This window comes from Dipodomys merriami, unplaced genomic scaffold, assembly GCF_024711535.1.
Source record: "Dipodomys merriami isolate MVZ:Mamm:240054 unplaced genomic scaffold, mDipMer1.0.p SCAF_1725, whole genome shotgun sequence".
Taxonomy (NCBI): Eukaryota; Metazoa; Chordata; class Mammalia; order Rodentia; family Heteromyidae; genus Dipodomys; species Dipodomys merriami.
This window is the reverse complement of record NW_027203077.1, coordinates 47,060-72,656: the sequence shown is the minus strand read 5'-3', so window position 1 is coordinate 72,656 and position 25,597 is coordinate 47,060. Positions and strand designations below refer to the sequence as shown.

Genomic DNA, 25,597 nt, shown 5'->3' with positions numbered 1-25,597 from the left:
CATTCCATCTCCTGTCCTGGGACTACTTAGAAACCCTACTCTAAGGGCCACAGAGCTGTAACTCCTGTGATAACCTCACCCCCACAAGTTTTGTGCTCTTAATAAGGCTAAGAATATTTCTTATTGGGAAGGTGATGACAACAGATCAGCTAAGACTCTGGGAGAGTTGTCAAGTCAATGGGAAACCTGGTGAACCAGAGAGAGACCGTGGCTGTGATGAAAATAAAAAGAAAATACACTTTTAATGCCCTTCTTTTAAAGGTGTTAGTAGGTATATGCTAAAGGTAAGATAGACACACATGCTTAGAGACATTTAAAACATTGTACATTAAGGTGTTGGTAGTGTTCCATCCTTTCTGCTGAGATATGGAATTAGTTTTTCATCATGCTTTATCTCTATTACACACATTTTCTACAATGCACAAATTGTATTTATTCTGAGGAATGTACTACTGTTTTACTTATATGAATACAAAAAAGACTCATATCTATGCAAACACTCTCAAGAGTTTGTGCCCTATTTGTAAAGTCTTTGTAGCAGTTTTGATTAAACCCATCACACCCACAGCTAGCTCTGTTTTAGAGCCCCATGGGAACCATGATCCTTCAGAACTAGAGAAGACAATGAGCCATTGTTCCTCCTTTCAGGCCAATACTGTGGCTCCAAAACTGCTATTTATCCCTTTATGAGTAAGCAAAGAAAACAGGCTTCATAAATAATTTGATGTTTCAGCACTTTCTTCCAAGACAAGCATGCAGGCTTCACACAAAAGACAGATTTAGTAACTAACTCAAAGAGCTCGGCTAACTGAACAAGGAGCTTTTGATGCTGGAACTCAAATTGCACTAGTGTAATAGGATCTGATTGGGGCTAACAGGAACCATTTAGTATTAGACAGGCAATTTGGCACCAAGGAACCAAATAGAATAGTGCACAGCTTGCCAGGGCCTCAGACTCTTCCCAGAGACCACCAAAGAAGATCTCATCCCCCAATATTCAGAACCAATATTACCTTCCTGTGAAGACCTAAATATTTTTCATCTATTTTTGGTATGAACTCAAGCTAACCAATCCTTCTTCCATGTGCCCTCTTAACTCACTTATGAATCACCTACAGTAATTGAGCACTATGTCTACTACTGTGAGTACACAGAGCAGTTCTGTACTGGGCGCCATTAGGTACTCACTGAGTACTCACTCTGAAGTCCTCAATGCTCCAGGGTAACAAGGAAGCTGGACTTGTAGGCTCCAGGCACCACATCCACAAGTATGCACAAATGAGCACTAAAGGGTTGATGAGATTGTCAGGCACCCTAATGCAGCAGCTGTGTGCATGCTATGCTCAGGCTTGAGTTCCCTAGTAAATCAAATGCCCAGAGGGGTGACTGGTCTGGAGCTTCTTGGAGATAAGTTTACCCCCAAGTGAGATAGGGTTCTCAGCCATCAATCAGGAGGCCGGGTTAGTATACCAACACACAAGAGACAAGGAACATTCAAGCCGAGCCCATACTCTCTGCAGCCAAGGGTGCCATCCAGTAAAGCCAGAGGCAGGTAGCAGAGGCTCTGACACAAAGCCAGATTGGAAGCACTATCTACCACATAGACAGACCTCCTTAGGACAAGCTTAGAGAAGGATTCTGTTTCTCACACTCTCTTCTCTTCCTCCTGCCTTCCTTGCCCAGATGAGGGAATCACAGCATCACCTTCTCAGCAAGACTTCCAAGTGGATCTCATAGACACAAAGCAAGACCATCAGGAAAGAAAACCATCCCAATTTCTCAGAGGAGGAAATGCAGGCTGAGGCCTGGACATGTTTATAGGAGACACATCTGGTACCTGATGTTGGCCCTGCCTTCAATGCCAATATTCATTGCCCTGCACTGCACTGTAGAAGCTATAGGAGTCTTCTACAATTACAAGGAACATCTGGGATTCTGGCACATGACCTGAGCCACTCCTGCTTGACCTACAGCTTCATATCTCCCCTATTCTCCATCCATCCATTCAAAGCAAGACCTGGGAACTGGGAGAGGTTAGCTCTGTCTTCTATTCTGCCTAGGCTTTAAGAGCTACTGAAATATCAAATCCCCCATGAGGGCTGGGTGCTTCATAGATAAAGTCACAAGAGAGCCAGGCCTCCAGAAAGGACATATCTAGGTGGGCCAGGGGTATGCATATCAGGAGCACAATGTGTCTCAAGCAATGCAGATCTCTCCTGAGACCTTCCTAGAACTAGTTACTCACAGAAGACCAGGGACCTACACTTTGGGGTCACCCAATGCCTTTTAATGGTCCCTAAACACTTCCTTACAACTCTATACATCCACCATCTCATTTGCACTCCAAAACTCCACACGCAACCTCATTAAGAGTCAGTAATTGGTGAGAAATATTGATACTTCAAATTAATTGTGTTATTAATACTATAACCAATCATAGGGTCCTAAAATAACTCTATTTTCTCTATATAAACTATACTATTAGTGCCATTAAAAAACAATTGCAAATAGACTTGTACTATATGTGGGCAAAAAAAGCAATTAAGTGAAACTCTTGAAAACTAAATGTATAACCAACAGCATATTATCAACATTTACATAATTCACATTAAAATAATGACATCCTAAAATATATTACTTTTTTTGAGGGGGGTCCCGTCGTGGGGCCTGAACTCTGGGCCTAGGCGCTGTCCCTCAGCTCTTCAGCTCAAGGCTAGCACTCTACCACTTGAGCCACCACGCCACTTCTGGCTTTTTTCTTTTTGCTTATATGGTGCTGAGGAATCAAACCCAGGGCCTCAGGCATGCAAGGCAAGCGCTCTACCACTGAGCCATGTTCCCAGCCCCAAAATATATTCATTTTAAGGGATAGACTTATCAATAAAATATTACATACCTGGCTGGGAAGTTGGCTCAGTGGTAGAGCGCTTGCCTTGCATGCCCGAGGCTCTGGGTTAGATTTCCTCAGGATCCCATAAGCAAAAATAAAAAAGCTGGAAGTGGCGCTGTGGCTCAAGTGGTAGAGCACTAGCTTTGAGCTGAAGAGCTGAGGGACAGTGCTCAGGCCCAGGTTCAGGCCCCTCGATGGGACCCCCCCAAATATATATATATATATATTATATATTATATATTATATATATTATAAATTATATAATATATATATATATATTACATTCCTTTTAATACTCTGCTACAGTATCTCAGGGAAATAAAATGTAGGTCTATTCATCAACTAAATACACAATCCTTTCCCATTAGCTTTTATTAATAAAGGAACTACAATTCAGTCATAAATAGGCAAATTATTACATGATTTGAGGATTAGGATGAAAAATTTGATACATAGCAGAGGTATATGATGCAGTAAAACCAGCTGGTTTATATTTTGGTCATGTGTGAACTGCCCATAGAGTAAAAGGAAGAACTTTTAGTGATGGAAGTTAAAATAAACTCTATTTTGGAACTTATTTTTCAAGAGGAAAAAGGGAAAGTATTTCAACAGAATTAAAGAGTACCAGACCCAATGAAAGGCTCCTTAAATCATGGAGGCTCTATGTTTGCTGTGTAGAAACCTCACCCCTACTTTCCCATAATCCCTCTTCCTAGAAATGATTCAAGAATTCATAGTACTTTTCCAACTCTCTCTTTCCCAGCTCTCCCTTTCCCAACTCTCTGTCTTTCCCAGCTCTCTCTTTCCCAGCTCTCTCTCTTTTCCAGCTCTCTTTCCCAGCGATCTTTCTCACTTCTCTTTCCCAGCTCTTTCCCAGGTCTTTCCCCGGCCTTTCCCAGCCGCGTGGAGGGCCAAGATGGCCTGGTGCCAGCCAGAACAATGACTAAACCTACCCCTTACCTGAATACCAAGTGCTTGGTGCTGTTCTTACTCAGCTACCTCTTTTTAAAAATCTAACATAAATGGTGTCGTGACTCGGATAAAGGGCTTAAAGTCAGGATAGGTGGGATTCCTCTCTGTTTTTTTTCCTCTTTTTTCTTTTTTTGCTTGTTTTTCCCTTTTTGCTCTGAGGAATACCCACAGTTCTGATGGCCTTTTGCGAATTGGTCTGTCTGCTGTGGACACATCACACCGATACCATTACTGGCCTTCACATCCACGTCCACACCACTTCTCTACTCTGGTGAGTGAAATTACTCTCTACAATTCTCAGTTGCTCAGTCTCTGTCCAGACATGGCACCATGCCAGAGAGCTCCTACAGCCTTTAGCTGAAAGGCCGCTCACCTCTGAAGCCGAGGATGCTTGGTTTTGGGACATGGCCTTTTTTCTCTAGAGGGCTCTTGGGGAAGTCAGGATTCTGCTTCTGCCTGGTGAGCTCTGGGGTGCTGTGAAACCCCTTTGAAATGCCTCCTGCACTCCCTGGAAAGCCAGAGAGCCTAATTTTTTGTCATTCTCAGATGTACACACTTTTTGCTACTTCAATGGTAAATGGTCCGAAGTCAGTTTAATTTCAGGCTCTCTTTGCTCTCTCTCTGCCATTCATGTCCACCTTCCCTATCTCTCCACTTCTCTTTTCTACAACATTTTGGCTTGTGCCCTGAAGAGTGTGATGCAGGCTGGGTCCTGGGGAACCCCTCCTCTAGGTTCCCTCTCAAAGGCTAGCCAATGTAGGCTTGATGTATTTGTTCAGGGTTTCTTTGCATTCTTTCAGAAATTCACCGTCTTTAGTTCGCCATCTTGGCCACATTGTGACCCTTAAACTTCCACCAAGCTTACTACTCCATCCATCTATTCTAAGGTGTCTTGCTAATAAGTTGCTCTTTTTCAGGCCCTGGTAAGTGAGGCCCAACCATCTGATGTGCTTTGTTACCAAAGATGTATACACACTATTGTCAATGCTTGATAGGAAATGTACTCAGTATCTTGCCCATGTAATTGTAACCCCTCTGTACAGTATTTTCACAATTAAAAAAAAATTCAGGTTTTGAGTTTTGCCTTTTTTGTTTTATGTTGAGTATTCTACTACTGACTACGTGGTTTTAAAATACTGGGCCTATCTGTGCTAAAATTTTCATCACATCTAACAAGTTTAGTCATTGCAGAATATTTGTTGGTCAATTCTTGATAAGGACCAGGTAAGCTCTATTCTCTATTCTATTTGATCTCCTTGTTGACTTATTTGAAATAATAAAGGGCCTTTGTGGCAAAGATTGCAGTTCAAAGCCAGCCTGGGCTGAAAAATCCCTAAGACTCCATCTCCCAACTAACCTGCAAAGAGACAGGTTGGAAGCATGGCTCAAGACTCTTATCTCTAACCAGCCAAACACTGGAAATGGTACTGTAACTCAACGTGATAGAGCACTAGCCTTGAGCAGAAGTGCTCAGGGATAGTGCCCAGGCCTTGAGTTCAAACCTCCTTGAATACCAACTGTGACAAGCCATCCCAGCAACGAGCACCTAGACTCAGCCAGTCTGGGGAACAAGGGACCATGGATAGGTGTAAGAGGAGATGTTGTCAAACAGCTGCTTTGTGCCTGCCCTTTCAAAATTAACCACAGTTGGGAGGTCGATAGAAGTAAGAAGCCTGCCCATCCAATGTCTATACCGGTCTACGTATTAACTGAACAGGAATTTATATTCTTGTCTTTGTCACTTGACTTATCCTCTACCTAGTCGCCAGATGTCATAAGTAGCTAGGGACATTTCGACCAACATTTTCAGCCCCAAGTCCTTCCTCTTGCCATTTATTTGCTCTCTAGTATTTTTTTCCAGCCCCTCAATGCGTCATGAGACCTCTCCAGAGTTCACCTAAGAATTCACACCACCAAGGGACAGCAGCTGCTCACTGCCTTCTCTGGGAGGGGACCAAATTTCAGACTTTTATCCCTAATGTCAATGCCCCTTGTCAGCAGGAAGTAGCCAGAGAGAATCCGTGCCCCATTTCATGATTATTAAAAGACTGGAATGTAAGGTCTGCTCCTGGATGGAGAGCAAAGTCTCCACTGAGTACCTGCATTACCTAGGCGCCTGGAACACCTGGAAGAGGTCACATTTGCATTCACTGAGGTCACATCTGAATTTGATGTGGCCACACCTTTCTCCACCCATACCCCAGATAAGGCCTAACCCAGGCCCAGATGCTCTCTTTCCCAACTCTCTCTCTTTCCCAGCTCTCTCTTTCCCAGTTCTCTTTCCCAATTCTTTCCCAACTCTTTCCCAGGCCTTTCCCAGGCCTTTCCCTGCCTTGTGGAGGGCCAAAATGGCCTGGTGCCATCTTGAGTAAACCTACCCCTTACCTGAATACCAAAAAAAAAAAAAAGAATTCATAGTAGTTCTTAATCTAAAAACATAATATGGACAGGTTTCTCAGCAGAGGAAGCAGGAAAACCCAGACAGCCCTTCCAATATTCCCATGTGGTGTTTCAAAAATCACTAATGATGAAGGAAATGGTGGCCTTGAATTTCAGGAAGGCCATTCAGTGGGCATGAGGGGTTTATTTAGATTCATTCTCTTAATTTGTGTACTTTTGGCATTATTGGCATCTGACTCAGTGTTTCATTCTTGATAATCAAATGCTCTACCACTGTAGCCCTGCCACATCCCTTTGTGTGATGCTTTATGCCAAGACCAGACATTCTGTTATCCTCCTACTTGCATGTCATGCCACACTGCGATGACAGATGCATGCCACCATCCTCAGCTTTTCAATTTTTTCCCCATGCTATCCTGAAAGGTCAATGCTCCTGATTTTAGCTCTTCCATGCAGCTGGGATGAAATTTTTATTAAAAACAAAATTAAGAGCCTAAATTTGGTTTTTAAAAAGTTCAATACATGTGTTACAATTTTCTCCCAAAACATAAAATCCTGTGCTTCTAACTTTAAAATACTTAGCCAGCTAAGGGGTATTATGCATTTTGAATGCCTAACAACCACCCCAAAGTAGGCTGGCTACACACATGCCCATCACATCTATGTTCATGATTTGCCCAATAGTGACTGCTCTGACCCTGAGCCCCTTCACTTTCTCACAGTCCATCTCTAAGCAATTCTCAATAAAATCTGCACGTCAAGTACCCCATTTCCCAAACCCTACCTGCATCATGACATATAGAACCCACCTCACCTGAGAACCTGCAATTGTTCTCACCAAATACCTGGCAGACTCACCTATGAAACCACGAGCCTGGTTTGGTCATTCACTTACATAACAACGTGACAGCTTCCTGGCTTTGTGGAGGGAACCTACACTGAATCATTGTGAAATAGCAGTCAAAACCGTGAAATCAACAACAGATACATGCTTTGTATCTGGTGAAAGACTGTGCTCAGGGAAGACTCAAAACAGTCCCTCCAAACAGACAATTCACTATGACAAGTGTAGTGACCATTGGATTCACAATCCTGTGTGCACATACTGAGTTGGAATCTCCTTCTCTACAGGCTTGATAAGCAAATAGTCACTACACCCCCTAATATGGTGACACCTTCTCTGAAACCATTTGAGGTCTGAGCGACATGGGAAGAATTGGACATGGATCAATGGAAGCCACTGCACAGCCCAAAGTTCCTCAGGGGTCTGGAAAGGGACCTCTCCTGATGGTGAAGGATATCAAGGCCTTTCTTTCAGGAGCCAAGGCAAGATAACCCTGACTTCTCTGCAGGTGCAGACACTTACTTTGAGATACTCTCGCTGAATGACACCACCACACAAGTGGAAGAGTGAGGTCTCCAGAGAATGCACTTAGGGAAGAACAGTTGCAAATCGCACCATAGGTTGGATCTGACAGGAGCCTGCTGTTCACTGGCACCGAGGTGACAGGATAGCATCCCATTTTCCAGGCTCTATGGTAGCACAGGAGGGGGGCTCTGCCTTGGAATGCTCTGTCCCCCATACTTTATTGGTTCAACAGATGTGAAATCCACGAATAGAATTCCTCAGAACCTTCTTGAAGGCCCTTGGTGTCTTTCTCATCCAATCGCTGCCTCCAACAGTGACTGGAAGTAGCCTCAGCTTCTGAAGGACCCCCCAGCTTCTGTCTGACTGGTGGCTTCCAGTCAAGCACACAGGCACTGGTCCTTTTCTTGAATTAGATGGGCCTCACTTGTCTCATCTGAGGGCAAGCCACAGAATTATGGCTTGAGTCTGAAGAAGGTCTAGTCACTGCCACCTTTGAGCTGCCATGTGTTGAGGCCACCAGAGACCATGTATACACGACAGTCTCTGAGGACTCCACACACAGAAGCCCAGTTATTCTAGCATTTCAGGTGCCCTGCCAAACACTTAAGGGAATGGCTACAGGACCAGAAGACCAACTCAACAGAACCAGCTTAGACTAACTTGTGATATTTCAAGATCATGATGTTTCCTTTGCTCTCGACACAAGATAATTATGCCAAATGCAAAAACAGAGCAACTGCTATCCTGTCACAACTAAAAGTGTGGTGTTCCCACTATCTGTTTCAGTGGTGCTGTCCTGGGACTGGTTGCTCTGCCACAAATTGGGTGTCTCATGCAGTCCCTGACATCTGCTCAGGAGGTGGGAAAATACAACCACCTACATAAAAGGGAAACAAATCACACTACTTTGGCTGAATTTGAACCATGATCCCTCACATCTCAGCTTTCTGAGCAGCTAAGAGTATAGCTACGAACCCCAGCTCACCAGAAAACACCAAGTGTTTATTCTTAATAGCAAAGTGTATGCCCTTAGAGCAAGGCATGCAGGCTGGTGGTGAGGGCCTGGCTTTGAATCCTGGCTTGTTTGATCTCATTGGTAGAATATGGTGGTAATGGGATTACCTTCCTTAGCTGGTTACTGAGGGGGAACTGTGGGAAACTTAACATATTAAAGACATTTGGGACAATGACCAATGTCAATGGTCAATAGACAATGGCCAGGGCGTGTGGGCATGATCAGTTTGAAGGGCAAACATTCTGCAAACAATTCTTATTGCAAACACATTGCCTTCAAAGCCGTTGCATGATTTATTAAAAAGGGAGTAAGGGATGCTAGTCTGGTTCTGGAAACAGACATAACCCAAATTGCTGCCAATTCCTCAGTGAGACCTGGGAACGCATGATCAATAGGCAGAAAGTGGACCACAATATGTGGGTATGGACAAAGTTTGTTGACATATCACATGCTGATTTACAGCATACAGACCTAAAAGTAGATCTTCAGACAAAGAGCAGAAAGTTAACTTTACACAATTTCATACTAACACAGACAATTAGAGGTAATTTTAAGTCAGTAAGCAGGAAGAATTAAACCTTGTCAACAAATGTGAAGTAGCTCCAGTGATCAAAGGTTGCAAAGAGTAAGCAAGGCACAGGTGAGCTTCCTTAGACACACAAAGAGAGTCTCCGGGCATTGTTCTATAGAATTACCAGGGGAGAATAATGGCACTTCCTGCAAACTTTCACCTGAGTCTGGCAGCTGGGCATCAGGCCTTTGCCCTGACATGGAGAAAGGGAAGTCCCTCTTATTTCCCCCAGAGGGAATACATGCAGGCATATGCACCCTCATGGCATGTAAGACTTCAGATGGGGTCATGAGAATCAATGCCTCCAACTAACTTGCCTACTTGGTTCCTACAGCTGTAGAGCTCCACCTTCCTCACACCAACATTTTCTCCTTGTGACTGCCCAGAGACAAGAAAGTTTCCAGACAACTGGAAAGGGTTGCCTTCCTGGAGGTCTCTGATTGGAGAAGAGGCTTGGTAATGAGGACTTCCCATTGGTGGGTTCCAGTGCTGATGTTCTGTGACCTTCCCAAAAATCTTACACCTTCCCTCCCCTACCTTTCAGAATGACAGCACAAAAGCCATTGTAAACACCTGTCTCTACTTTACCCTAACCCACTTTCTTATTTCAAAGGGTAGGGGTTGGGGGCATAAGTTTGCATCAGGAAGCTAAGCCAGCAAACAACAAAATAACTTGAGTTTAAAAAGATCTTAACCCCAGGAATACCTCCCTGAGAAGGAGGAGAAGTGCTTTTATGGACTTCTTCAGAACTATGGTATTCAAAATGGAGTGCTACAGACAAACCAATGGGGTAAAGAAGTAAGATGCAGGCTGAGCATCTCTAATCTGAGAATCTTGTGTTGTGATGCTGTCTCAAGTGAGAAGATTCCACATTGGGCTTCATGTGACTGTGGCCATCAAAAGAGGAGCACACTGCTACGGGCTCATGCCTGTAATGATAGCTGAGATATAAGGAAGTCTACAGTTCAGAGCCAGTGTAGGTAGAAAAGTCTCTGAGATTCTGATCCCCAATTAACCACAAAAATGTAGACATGGAGCTGTGTCTCAAGTAGTAGAGCACGAGCCTTGAGCAAAAAGCTCAAGGTAAGTGCTCAGTTCCTTAGATCAAGCCTCAGGTACAACACAAAAGGAAATGAAAACAAAAAACATCAAGGCAGAGGGGGGTTCCGGGAAGATGGCGGAGGAGAAGCTGGAATCTGAACAAGCTCTCACATAGAAAGCAGTTTTAGAGTTCCAGTGAACAGTCCTAAGCCAGAGAATCACACCAAGTGTGCCATCACAGGACAGAGAGTTAGACAAGAGAGGGGAAGCCAAGGAAAGAAGACACATCTGAGCGCTTGCCAGCTGCTGCCTCAGCGGCAGCGGCAGGGTTGCGGCGGAGACCACAGCCGGGACCATACCTGAGCGCTCACACAGAGAGTCCGGGACGAAGGAGCCAGACGCAGCGGGCGAGTGGATTCTACTAAACACCAGCAAGAACCGACAAGGAGCGGACATCTTCATCCTGCAGTTTGCAGACCAGAGACGACCCAGGATCCAAGACTTGGCGTGAGTAGAAGCTCGACGTCCTCACTCTTTCTCAGGGAGCAGAGGAGGGAAGGCCACCCCTCCCCCCTTAGCACCAGTGATCTCCATCTTGGATACCGACAAAGTTCGGAGGATCTGCCAGCTCCAACTCAGGCCATGGAATAAAACGAGTCATTTAGCAGGTCACAAGAACTTAATGGTGAAGTAACCTGCCAGACTCAGCTCCATCCAGGGAAAAGTCAACCAGCTCAGGCGCCAGCCATTGGAGTGCCTTGCCTCACTGGGTAACCAGAGCCAGAGGCTGCCCCTCCCTCTAGCAGCCTCCACAATCAATTGAAAAACAGAAACCCTAAGAATGGCTCCAGGCTGGGCTCTGTGAGTTTTTTCACAAAATAGCCCCAGGGAAAAGCTACTGATTGTTGAAAGGCCTAAACTCTACCCAGAAACTAGCCTCACCACTGCATCCCCCTCTTTTGTGATTCTCAAAGCAGATCACCCTCCCATTAAACTAACCTGGGAGGGGGATCTCAAAATCTTGGGTAAAGCAGAGCATTTTTCTGCCTGTTGGAACAAACTGACTTAAGAAACCAATCAAGCCACAGGACCTCAAGCTGACCAGAGACTCCAACAAGAGGCTGGTTACAGACAAAAGGGAGATACAGGATTCTTCCCAACCCTGCCCCCTCCAAAAAAATCAAAGAACTTTTTTTTTTTCTTCTTCTTCTTCTTTTCTTTTTTTTTTTTTTGGTACCTTATATATATATATATATATATATATATATATATATATATATATATATATATATATATATATATATATAAATTTTTTTCCTTTTTTAAAATTTTATTAATCTTTAATTTTTGCCTTTTTTGAAAAAATAATTGTTTTCCAGTAACTTTTTTTTCCTCTTATAATTTTTATTTTAGGAATACGTGAATGTGCATTTTCCTTTCTTTTCTTGTCTTCTTTCTCTTTTTTTTCTTTCTTAACTATCTTTTTGTTTTTTGTCTAGCTCTACTGAACTTCTGATCTTTTTTTCTCCCTTTCTTATCCCTCTCACCTTTTCCTCTCTTTTGATCTTCTTTATGTGACTTAACTCTTGTCCTGCACATCCTCAGATAAACCCGTACTTAACTAGTAGACCCTATCCCCCATTGTGTACACACTTAATCCACAAATTTATTACTCAATTCAAAACCTCTGAGACTTAAGTTCCTTAATAGCAGTACTACCTCTTTATACCGATATAATATTTTAAGCATTTTTTTGAGTTTTTCACTTCTCCTCTATGTCCCTTCCCTTCTGTTAATATACTCACATTCCTCTCTAAATAGATGGTTTTTTGATCTCCATAATAATATTAATTTTTACGTTTCTTTTTTTTTTCTGGTCTCTTTTCATTTCCCTTTCCCTTTCTTCTTTTTCTCTCTCTCTCTACTTGCATCCTACCCAACCTATATCCTGCATTGGGATTAGGACATAGTTAACTCTCCCTGTGCCTCCCCACACCAATCTATTCCAATTTTTTACCCACATCTCTCCCTAACCCTAATAATTTCTGGTTTTCCAAATTCTTCTCTGCGGTTTGAAGCCCATTAACATATGTTGAATAGATGTATCTGTTGAACTAGATTGTATCTGTAGACTATTGACTGTAAAAATGCAAACGTTGGTTGATGGTTGCCTTAAGATAGTGTTCTAGTACAAAACTGGTGCTATTTTCATCTCAAATGGGCAGAGTAAGCCGGAAAAACACAAGAAAAATGGCAAATCTGGGTAACTCAATTCCCAATCTTGATAATGAGGGCTCAGAACAGATAATGAATAATCCAGAGGAGAGTTCCCAAATAGCTCTACAAACACTGCTGGCAAACATGATAAATGAGAAGTTTGACAACTTACAAACGACTCTGTATGAGCGTGATAGGGAGAGAGAGGAGGCATCCCAAAAATTTATACAGGAATATCATAAGCGTGAGGAAGCTACTCAAAAAATGATACAGGATTTGTGTGAACAAATTGAGAATACTCAAAGAGAAATGGAGGAATGGCATGAGCAGGCTGAGAACACTCAAAGAGAACTGCAGGAATCCCATGAATGGGAGGAAAGAGAACTGAAGGAATTCCACGAACGGGAAGAAGCTAATCAAAGAGTAATACAGGAATTGAGAGACCAGGTAGAGAATACACAAAGATCACTAAAGGCATTCATGGAATCCATTAACAAAGAGCTGAAGGAAGTCAGGAAGATCACAAAGGGAATGCTGAATGGAATCCAACAGAAGGAATGGGTGTCCAAAGAAACCATAACCAATCAACTAAGTGATTTGAGAACAAACACTGAACACCAAATTAAGGAAGTAAAGAAATTCATACAAGACCTAAAACAAAGCTTCGACAAAGAACCTGAAGCCATCAAAGCTGACCAATTAGAAGGAAAAGAGATTAAAAACAAAGTAGAGAGTCTTGACAGCAGGTTAGACCATGCAGAAGATCGAATCTCAGGGATTGAAGACAGCCTAGATATTATAGAGAAAGAACATACAACCATCCAAGACAAGTCAAAGAAATATGATAGATCTATTCAACACCTGGAAGACACCATCAGAAGGCCTAATCTAAATAATGGGTGTAGAGGAGCATCTAGAAACAGAAGTTAATGGTCTAGGAAATTTGTTTAACAGGATCCCAGCAGAGAACTTCCCAAACATACAAAAAGATAGGCCTATTCAGATACAAGAAGCTTTTAGAACCCCAAATAGACCAGACCAGAATAGGACATCATACCGTCACACTATAATCCACACAGGATCAACTCAGAACAAGGAAAAGATCCTTAAAGCTGTCAGGGAGAAAAGGGTAATCACCTATAAAGGGAAAGCAATTAGAATCACCTCAGATTTCTCAGCAGAGACAATCAAAGCAAGAAGAGCCTGGAATGATGTATGCCATGCCCTAAAAACAAACAACTATTAACCAAGAATACTGTACCCAGCTAAACTCTCCATCATAACTGAAGGCCAAATAAAAACCTTCCATGGCAAAGAAAAATTGAAACAATACATCTCCACCAAACCAGCCCTACAAAAGATTCTTAAAGATGTCCTACACATAGAAAACCAACAAGACCTCAATAAAGGCCAAGAAACTGCACCCTAACTGAGAATCCGAGAACCATAGGAAGAACCCAGTTTTCACAGCCCCCATGAAGGTGGATAACATGGCAGGAACTCCCAAATACCTCTCAGTCTTATCTCTTAATGTTAACGGACTGAACTCTCCAATTAAGCGACATAGACTGTCTAGTTGGATTAAAAAACAAGACCCTTCTTTCTGCTGCCTGCAGGAGTCACATCTTGCCCGTAAAAAAGAACACATTTTCAATGTTAAAGGCTGGAACAAAATCTACCAAGCAAAATGCCCCCATAAACAGGCGGGAGTTGCAATCCTAATATCAGATAAAATAGACTTCAAATTAAATTTCATGAGAAGAGATAAAGAAGGTTGCTACATACTAATTAAAGGATCTCTCCTTCAGGAGGATATTACAATTCAAAATATCTATTCGCCAAACAATGGAGCACCCAAATTTATCAAAGAAACACTACTTTCCCTCAAATCCCATATAGATCCAAAGACATTAATTGTTGGGGATTTTAACACACCACTCTCCCTACTAGGTAGATCAACTTGGCAAAAACTCAACAGAGAAACCGCAGATCTAAACAGCTGCATAGATCAACAAGACTTAACAGAAATCTACCAAACATTTCCCCCAGCAGCATCAGAATACACGTTTTTCTCAGCAGCACATGGAACGTTTTCTAAAATAGACCATATTTTACGCCACAAAGCAAACTTGTCTAAATTCAGAAACATTGAAGTTATACCTTGCATCCTCTCTGACCACAATGGAATAAAATTAGAACTCTACACCAAAATCCACCAAAGAAAGTCCAGCATCACACGGAGGCTGAACAACAAACTGCTGAATCATGAGTGGGTCATGGAAGAGATTAGAAAGGAAATTCAAATGTTCATGCTATTCAACAAAAATGAACACACAAATTACCAGCTCCTCTGGGACACAGCAAAGGCAGTACTCAGAGGCAAGTTTATAGCTCTGAGCTCCTACATCAACAAATTGGAGAGATCTGAAACTAACAATTTAATGACACATCTAAACCTCCTTGAAAAAGAACAGCAAGATAAACCCCAATCCAGTAGATGGAAAGAAATAATCAAAATTAAATCAGAATTAAATGAATTAGAATCCAAAAAAACTGTAGAAAGAATCAACAAAACAAAGAGTTGGTTCTTCGAAAAACTTAACAAAATTGACAGACCCTTAGCAAATCTTATCAGAAAAAGAAGAGAACACACCCAAATTAATAAACTCAGAGATGAGAATGGAAACATCACCACGGAAACAACCAAGATTAAGAACATTATAAGGGAATACTTCTCAAAACTTTATGCTAATAAGTTTGAGAACTTGACAGAAATGGACCTTTTCCTAGCAAATATTGACATGCTAAAACTAAACCAAGATGAGTTAAACTATCTTAACAGGCCCATATCAAGCATTGAAATAGAAACAGCAATAAGAGATCTCCCAGTTAAGAAAAGTCCAGGACCAGATGGTTTTACAGCGGAATTTTACAAGGCCTTCAAAGCAGAGCTCACACCAATACTCCTCCAACTCTTCAATGAAATTGAAAGAGAAAGCTCACTACCCAACACATTCTATGAAGCCATCATAACCCTCATCCCAAAACCAGGCAGGGACTCATCAAAGAAAGAGAACTATAGACCCATTTCTTTGATGAACATTGATGCAAAACTTCTCAACAAAATTTTGGCCAATCGACTTCAACAACTCATCCAAAAAATCATACACCACGATCAAACAGGAATCATTTCAGCGATGCAAAGCTAGTTCAATATACGCAAATCAATTAATATTATTCATCACATCAACAGGAGCAAGCATAAGAACCACATGGTTATCTCAATAGATGCAGAAAAAGCATTCGACAAGATCCAACACCCCTTTATGATGAAGGTTTTGGAAAAATTAGGAATCCATGGAACATTCCTCAATACAATAAAGGCTATATATGACAAACCTACAGCCAGCATTATACTCAATGGTGAAAACTAAAGCCATTTTGTCTTAACTCAGGAACAAGACAAGGATGCCCACTCTCTCCACTTCTCTTCAATCTAGTAATAGAATGCCTAGCTACAGCAATAAGACAAGATGCAGACATAAAGGGGATCCAAATAGGGAAAGAAGAAATAAAACTCTCCCTCTTTGCAGATGACATGATCTTGTATTTAAAGAATCCCATAGACTCCACTCCCAAATTACTCAAGCTGATTCAAAACTTTGGCAATGTAGCAGGTTATAAAATTAACCCCCCAAAATCAATGGCTTTTCTGTATGTCAACAAGGAGAAACGTGTGGCTGAAATTAGGAAAGCAACTCCATTTGTAATAGCCCCACAAAAAATAAAATACCTAGGAATTAACTTAACTAAAGAAGTGAGAGACCTCTATGATGAAAACTTTAAAATCTTAAAAAAGGAAATCAACACAGAACTTAAAAAATGGCAAAACCTCCCATGCTCCTGGATTGGCAAGATTAACATCGTGAAAATGGCAATACTTCCCAAGGCTATCTACAAATTCAACGCAATACCTATCAAAATTCCAACCTCATTCTTCAAGGAAATAGCAGAGGCAATCCAAAAATTCATATAGAACAATAAAAGACCCTGAATAGCAGAAACGCTCCTCAACGGAAAGAACACTGCTGGAGGAATATCAATACCAAATTTCAAACTCTACTATAAAGCCATAGTAATCAAAACAGCTTGGTATTGGCATAAGAACAGACCTCAGGACCAATGGAATAGAATTGAAAACCCAGAAATGAACCTACAGACCTATAGCCATCTGATCTTCGATAAGGGAGCTAAAACAATAGAAGGGAAGAAAGACAGCCTCTTCAGTAAATGGTGCTGGCAAAATTGGTTAACTACATGTAGAAAACTAAAGCTAGATCCTTATATATCACCCTGCACCAGAATCAACTCCAAATGGATCAAAGACCTTGAAGTCAAAGCAGATACTCTGAAAACATTACAGGATGGAATAGGAGAAACCCTAGGTCTCCTTGGCTCAGGTCGAAATTTTTTTTTTTTTAAGAAGACAACTTAATGTTTATTAAAATTGAGTATTCACAGTACTACTAAAGGCAGCTTTTAAATTGCTCAATATATACAATGAGGTATATGGAAAATGATGTAGGTACAGAAGGCTCTCTAATTCTGCAAATTCTTTTTGCTCTCTTTGGCAAATATATGTAAGAGATGTGCCTATCTTCAGACTCTGATTTGTTAGCACTATATAAATAATCCCCTTATTACGGTATTTGATGGGAAAGACAGTAGAGATAAACAGATAAAAACAATAATTATTTACATAGCCTTATTTAATGATTATTAATATCCCTAGTGAAAACATAGGACTTCTACCAGTTAAACAGCATTCTAGCAAGAACAAATACATCATCACACAGATACTGTTAAACGAAGATCCTCTTTGTACACCCAAATTCATGAACAGGCCTGGATGGCAGTACATATTGCTCATTTATTATGGATGGATTTCCCATTTTACAAACAAAGCTCTCATTGTGGTTTGAGAATATTTTTTGTATGTATTTTCTGACCCCACAGAAGGCCGAAATTTTTTGAATAGAGACCCGGAAACACAACAAATCAAAGAAAGGTTGGACAAATGGTATTGCATAAAGTTGCAGAGCTTCTGCAGGGCAAATGACATAGCTAGCAAGATCAATAGAAAGCCCACAGATTGGGAGAAGATCTTTACTAGCTATACAACGGACAAGGGTCTCATATCTAAAATATACTTGGAACTCAAAAAATTAAATCCCCCAACAACAAATCCTCAAAGAAACAACTGCTCAATAAATAAGTGGGAGAAAGACTTAAAGAGAAACTTCTCTGAAGAAGAAGGAAGGATGGCCAAAAGACACATGAAGAAATGTTCAACATCCCTAGCCATAAAAGAAATGCAAATTCAAACAACATTCAGATATCACCTCACCCCAGTTAGAACGGCAAAAATCAAGAACTCTAACAACAACAGATGCTGTAGGGGATGTATACAGAAAGGAACCTTACTTCATTGTTGGTGGGAATGTAAACTTGTTCAACCACTTTGGAAAGCAGTATGGAGGTTCCTCAAAAGACTTCACATAGAACTCCCCTATGACCCAGCAATCCCACTTTTGGGCATTTACCCAAATGTTTACAAACAAGACCACACTAAAGCTACCAGCACAACAATATTTATTGCAGCATTATTTACCATAGCTAAGATATGGAACCAACCCAGATGCCCCTCAGTAGATGAATGGATCAAGAAAATGTGGTATATGTACACAATGGAATTCTATGCCTCCATCAGAAAGAATGACATTGCCCCATTTGTTAGGAAATGGAAAAACTTGGAAAAAATTATATTCAGTGAAGTAAGCCAGGCCCAAAGAAGCATAGGTCCCATGGTTTCCCTTATTTGCAATATCTAGTATATGTATGAGTCAAGCGGAAAAGTTCAAAAAAGTTGATGTTAGGCGAAATCAACACCTAGAGAACTAGTGAAATAATTTTTCTTTCTTGCGATTGTTTCTAACATATTTATAAGATGATTTCTTTGTTGCTTTGTATGTCCCTCCCTCTCGTTATAACCCCTCTTTTCACTATATTTTTTGTTGTTATAATTTGGGGTGTGGAAGGGAAAAAAGAAATTGTTTAAATAGGGATACAAGTGGACCCATTGCAACAATGAGATGTACAAGACCTTATGTCGAAAAATGAACTTTACAATATTGGTGGGGGGTTGGGATGGGGGGAAGGGAAATGGGAGGGCAGAGATGGTAAGGGGATACAAAGGAGGAGGTAACAATGCTTGATAAGAAATGTATTCATTACCTTGCTCATGTAATTGTAACCCCTCTGTATGGAATTTTCACAATGAAAAAACATTAATAATAACCAAAAATGAAACAATTACAGGATAAATTATTTTTGAGGCTCTGGCTTCCATTCTCAACATAAATAGAAAATGCAGGAAGTAGCACTGTGTCTCAAGTGGTACAGTTCTACTCTTGAGCTGAATTGCTCAGCGACTATGCCCAGGCCCAGAGTTCAAGTTGCATGACTAAAAAAAAAAAAATGGAAAGAACCATTTCTTCCTTAGCCACAAACATAAGGGTGCTCTTTAAAGATTTTTGTAATTGAAAAATTCTCATTGTACAAATGAGTTAATGCAATTTCAAAAGGAAAGTCTAGAAAGTCAAGAAAAGCTCAATAATCAAATTCAAAATCTAGTTCTTACTTTTTAATGCAACAGTCTCTCTCATGTCTCTCATGGGTAGCTTCTATTGTAATTTACTTGGGAGTCCCAAGAGAATATAACTCAGTTTCAAATAACTCAAAGAACATCACTCCTGTTATATTACTAAGCTACATTACATCTGAGGCCTAGTGACCACATGAAATCACCAACTTTACTCGGGATGACTTCTGCCCTTGGGCAATAATAACTAGACTCCTTCACTGGTCTGAGACACCAAGATACTTCAAGAGACATAAGCCCCTCCTCTTATCAGACTTGCCAACCCAGAAAAACACCTGTTCTCAATATATGCTTAGCCATGAGTGGCTCACCCCTCTCATCTCTCAGCAATCTTCTCTTTTCCCTCAGAAAGATGAAAAGTAGTTCGAAAGTCTCTTCAACTCTTGTACAAAACATACCTATAGCATGAGATTCTCAGCATTGAGAAGGATGTCGTAACTACACCTGCCTTCATACTGCTGGTTCACCTTCTGAAACTTCTCAACCCTTTCTTCAATGATACTGCTGTCTGCTGTCTGTAGAACTGTTTTCCATCAGTACCAGCTATCCACACAGCTCCTTATAGTCTTCATTCAACAGGATCCATGAACTGAGTGTCTTCAATCTCCTCTTTTAGTTTTCTTTTTGTCGGTTGTGGGGCTGGAACTCTGACCCTGGGTACTGTCCTTCAATTCTTCAGTTCAAGGCTAGCGCTCTACCACTTGAGCCACAGTGCCAGTTTTTGGCTTTTTCTGTTTATGTGTCTGTGAGGAATTGAACCCTCGGACTCATGCATCTGAAGCAAGTACTATACCACTGAGCCACCTTCTGAGCCCCCTTCAATCTCCTCTTTGCTGATAGTCACCTGCATGGAAAAATGCAATTGGATATTTAAAATTGCCAACAAAAAGTGCCCTTCCCTCCAATTAATGGATTGTGAATTCAGTTTTGTTAGCATCTTGAAGGACTTACATCTTTTTCTTCCTCTTAGAAACCTAAGGTTTAGCATGATCAGATATACTTTTGCTGAAGTAACAAATTTAGGTGGCCAACAGATCCTTTACTCATTTCACATCTATTACTAGCAGGTTACATCAAACATAAACAAGAAAGGCTTAATAAATTAAGCACCACATAAAATTCTTCTGCAAATATTCTATCTGTTCCTGTGCCAACATCATGTCCTTCTCTGGAATATGTGGCTCAGGTTGGCCTTCATAGTTGGAAGTTCTTTCAAATGCAGAGTCCTGTGAACCAACGACTTCTCTAGTTCCTACATTTAAACACAAAAAAGAGGGTTTATTTTTTTTAAAACCTTCAATACAAGCTGCTGCTTTTCCCCACACCTAACCTAATCTTTGATTAAACTCAATGGGAGGGGCCCAGCCAAGGAGAGGGATCTTAGAAATGAGAAACAGCCTTAGTCTCCTGAAGACCTACCTAGGTGGTCAGCTTCAACCTGAGTTGCTCTCAAAACAACATTGATTTCTTCAACTCCCCTTATCATTGCCTCAAGTTCGTCTTTCATGTTTCTATAACTCACTGTTATTTAACATATAGCTCAACACTCCAACTTAGTGGATAGTGAAGTTAAATAATTACTTGAAATTTAATTATCTTATATTTATAAGGTTATACAAAGTGAAACCTCATTCTAAACTGAGAAATGCATTCTTGCTAAAGTAGTCATTGCATAATCATTTCTCTTCTACTGGAGTTATTGTTTGGCTTTTTATTTTTATTTTTATTTTTGTTGTCCATGAAGCTTGAACTTTGGGCCTGGCCCCTGTACCTGTGCTTCTTTGAGCTCAAGGCTAGCTCTCTATCACTTGAGCCATAGGGTCACTTCCACTTATTTTTGAGTAGCTTATTGAAGAGTCTCAAGAACCACTATCCTCAATTCTCAAGTTCCTGAGTAGTTAATATTACAGGCATGAGCCAAGCCACTAGCACCTGCCTTGGGCTAACGTTCTAAATGAAATTGTGTAAGAAAAAAATTGTCTGTTAGTAAGGATCAGTAAAAAATTCCCTCTGACTTTGGAAACATTTTTTCTTGGTTTGTGTATTTTTCTTGCTGGTGGCAATCAAATTCAGAATTTCATGCAAACTAGGCATACTATCACTAGCCATACCTGGAGTTATTTTGTGTTCTATTTATTTTAATTTTGGAGGCTGATTCTAGGACTTGAACTCGGGGTCTGGGCACTGTCCCTAAGCATTTTTGCTTAAGGTTACTACTATGCCACTAAAGCTACAGCTGTGTTTCCAACTTTTTGATTGTTAATTGGAGATAAGCCACATAGATTTTTCTCCCTTGGGTCAGCTTTGAACAAAGATTCTTAAACTTCAGCCTCTTGACTGGCTAGGATTATAGACTTGAGCCACTAGCATACACTTATGTCTTTAAAAAATATCCATTAGTAACAATAATAAATGACTTATTATTACTACAGGATCACACCTACAATGCTACCTACTTGAGAGGCTGAGATCTGTAGATCATGGTGTAAATACATCATGGTTAGACAATTCAAAGTTCATTAATTTTTGTATGTGCTGGCCCTAAGGATTGAGGGCTTCAATTCAAAGCTTGAGCACTATTTTTGAGCCATAGTACCACTTCCAGGTTTTTCATAGTAGTTTTTCAAAGTAGTTCATAGGACTACTGGACTTTTCTGCCCAGGCTGGCTTTGAACTGCCATTTGTATCCTCCTGAGTAGGATTTAACCAGAAAAGCCACACTGAAGGTGCATACATGCTCAAATGGTAAATGCTAACCTTGGCTGGAAAAAGTTAAGAGGATTCAAGCCCCAGTATTGGCACATATACACTTATATGAATGCATGTGCATACACACACACACACACACACACACACACACACACACACACACACACACACACACACAAAACAAAAAAACCAGACTCCTATACCAAGTACCCCAGGATGAAAAAAAGGTAAAAATAACAAATTATAAGATGGATGATTATTTTAAGTAGCTTCAATAGTTACTAACATGGCTATATTGTGGCTTAGGTGGTAGAATGCTTTCCTCCCATACACCAGTTCAATTCCCCATGTTGTTCAAACCAAACCAAACGAACATAAACACACCAAGAAGCATATCCTACAAAAGATATATAATACTATGTAACAAACATTAATTATTAAAAATAACTGAAAAACAGCTAAATACAGCTATGTCAAAATCATGCATGGGGGGCTGAGAAGGTGGCTCAGTGGTAGAGCGCTTGTCTTGCATGCTTGAGGCCCTGGGTTCGATTGCCCAGCACCACATAAACAAAAAGAAAAAAGCCAGAAGTAGCTCTGTGGCTCAAGTGGCAGAGCACTAGCCTTGAGCTGAAGAGCTGAGGGACAGTGCCCAGGCCCAGAGTTCAGGCCCCATGACCGGACCCAAAAAAAAATCATTCATGGGAATACTCAATATCTAAAGAATGTATTGTTTTCTATCAAATCAATCTATAAATTGAATGCAATTTTCTGAGAAGTCTTATCAGGACTTTTTATAGTTTCAGGCTGGATAGCTTAGGAAAAATGAGACCTGGAAAATGACATCTAGGAACTCTGATAGAAACAATACATTTAGAAACATACATGCACTATCTTCTTTGCTTCTAACTCAGGGTGCGTTCATCATCTTAAGGATAAGCATCTGTTCTATGGCAAAAATATATGCATTCTTTCCTGTAAGAAATACACTAAAGGGGCTGCGAAGGTGGCTCAGTGTTAGAGTGCTTGCCTTGCATGCATGAGGCCATGGGTTCGATTACTCAACACCACATAAGAAAAAAGAAAAAAGCCAGAAGTGGCGCTGGGGCTCAAGTGGTAGAACACTAGCCTTGAGCTGAAGATCTGAGGGACCGCGGCCAGGCCCAGAGTTCAGGCCCCATGACTGGACCCTCCCCCCGATAAAAAGAAATACACTAAAGACTGAATCACCAAATAACCAAGAACTCAGATGGTGTAACCCCAGAGTGATTAAGAGCAAAGATAAACACCTATATATATGGCTTTATGACAGGACTTGCTTTTATTATATAAATGCCCCTGATGTCAAAGAGCTCTTTGCGTCTACCGTTAAGAGCACTCACACTCTGAGTGTGCCTCTGTCTTTCTGTTTATCTGCTTATCTGTTTGTTTGCTTGCTAACTCAATAAAACATTGCCAAGTTTTCTTACCATGGTGACTACTCTGCAAATTTTTATTCTGTGACCAAGGACCCTAAGTCAAGAGTTCCTACTTATAGAGGGAAACTTCCCCAAACCTCACCTGGACCCAGTGACTGTTGTTCCTCAAAGTTATGAGTTGAGTTGCTGAGTGGTAGAGTGCTTGCCTTAATGCAAGAGACTCGGTGTTTGGTCCCCACTAACAGAGGAGAGGAAGGATTTCTAAAGATCAAAAGACACAAAGAATATGAAAGAACAATTTTGGGGACACACCATAACTCAAAATGAGGATTTGTTATACTAAAGCCTAGTAATCAAGACAATCTGGTATTACAGCTGAAGAAAAAGTATTACATAGGGTAGAGAACTGAGAACAAGCCTATGTAGAATCCTGAGATTTGACATTAGACTATTCAATAAATAGCTATTTGGAATAGCTAGCTATTTATATGGAATAAGATACAAAATAGACCTTAACTTAAAGCCATAGCAAACAATTCCTAAAAACAAAGGTAGAAAGCAACACTTAAAAGCTTTAAGAATGAAATAAGAGTGCATTTTAAGAATGGAGATTTTCCCCAAGGAAATGAATACAAAGGTAGGAAAATATCAATAAGTTTACATTACAGCAACACCTTGGTTGAGTAAGTAACATCAAAAAAAATATAAACATCCTCTCTTAAGACTGAAGACATTTAAATAGTATGTATTCAACAAAGGAACATTTCAATCAAGAAGATGACAGATAGGATACATGATATTGAATAAAATATCTGAGCATGCAATTCACAAGAAAAGGCATATGTGATGTGGCAAGATTTATGAAAAATATTCTGTCAGGAACAATAAAGAGATACCACACTTGTCAGACTAGGGAAAAGTTAAAAATATACTGGACAATACCAAATGATTGGAGAAGGATTATATAAGAATATATGTGGATATGGATACAAACTTTATCATTATGCAAACTGCATATAGAGGAGTAAAAGTTATCAAACACTACTGACTAAAATTCATGAAGAAAATGTTCATACATAATATGAAGGACATCACATTTAATATGCACTGTCATAAGTATTTGTGATGATTTTTAGTACACTGGAAAATTTTTCAAGGAAGAAAAAAGGGGGTAAGAAGCCTTAATAAGGACCCTCATTTGTGAAATAACTTCAAGTACCCCACTACTTACTAGTTCGTAATGTTTTCTTTTTTGTTTTGCAATTCAGTTCCCACAGGGCAAGGGCAGGAGAGGAACAGCTTCCTTTGAATTGGGGTCATCTGCAAATGGTACCTGCATCTAGGACAACACAAATCATGAAGCTAGAGGTTTGCAAGATTAAGAAAAACAGGCTAATGGCCATGACCTCTTTGTGGAAGGGGAAGCACTGGATGGGGTGAGCAACAGTATCCCCTGCTCAGGACTCATAATCCCAGTATATAGGCTATAGTTGGGAAGGGTGGTGGACATACTCAAGCTCCAATGTGCCATCTCTTCTGCCCTCTAGAGCCCACCCTTAGTCCAACTGGCACCACATAGGCACAATCATGTGTCCACATTCCATGAATGGGTTCCCATAGAATGGCAGGGTGGGAGCAATCTTTACATGAAAATGGATATATCTCAGATGGCACTGTCTCTGAGGCTGACAAATCATGAATAAAGAGTTCCTTTACATGATCAAGAAGAGGTCCTCACTATGAAGTCACTGTACAAGGTAAACGACTAGTTAGGGAGGTAGCAACATACCCAGATCCAAGTTAATAACCCCAGGCTACAAAGGCATTACAGGGGTATGGACACAGGGCCTGGCCCAATATGCCCACAATCAGGCCTATCTGGCATCATGTATGTGCCCTCTTATGAAAGTGTGTACTGGGGCATAGGCCTATCAGAAGGGACCAGCAAGACAGTTGTCCACATGGTGAAGAGCAAGCTACCAGGCATGACCTCTCTTTAGCAGTAGTAAGCACTATTTAGGAAGGTAGGCAGCACCCCAAGTTCCAGGCATATAAGCCCGACTCCACAGGCCTGTGAAAGGGATGTTTTATAGTCTCCAACCCCAGCCTTTTTCTCTTGGGTCCAAAAACACCTAGGACCTATCCAATTTAAAAATAGGTTAAGTGCTTTCATGGGAAAATGTGTATACACATGCACAAAATCCCTGACCCATGATTTCATTTTCACAGGACAGAGGAGGGAATGGAATCACTTTGAATTGAAGGCCTCCCAA

The 25,597-nt window shown here is 40.8% G+C and overlaps 2 long non-coding RNA genes across 3 annotated transcripts in view; both read right to left on the bottom strand.

The window, feature by feature from the left end:
• The window catches only part of LOC138829483 (uncharacterized), a 30,943-nt gene extending 11,118 nt beyond the window's left edge, over positions 1-19,825 (bottom strand). The window contains exon 1 of the long non-coding RNA XR_011372622.1: positions 19,596-19,825. This is a non-coding gene — a long non-coding RNA (uncharacterized lncRNA). The remainder of the gene's footprint in view (positions 1-19,595) is intronic.
• Positions 19,826-19,963: 138 nt separating this feature from the next.
• LOC138829482 (uncharacterized) lies at positions 19,964-24,814 on the bottom strand. Of its 2 annotated transcripts, none has more exons than XR_011372620.1 (3): positions 24,556-24,814; positions 20,149-20,449; positions 19,964-20,041 (listed from the first exon to the last, which is right to left on the bottom strand). It is a non-coding gene; the product is annotated as an uncharacterized lncRNA (long non-coding RNA). The 2 variants fall into 2 exon arrangements; XR_011372621.1 differs by lacking the exon at positions 24,556-24,814 and adding an exon at positions 23,467-23,499.
• Positions 24,815-25,597: the final 783 nt, after the last annotated feature.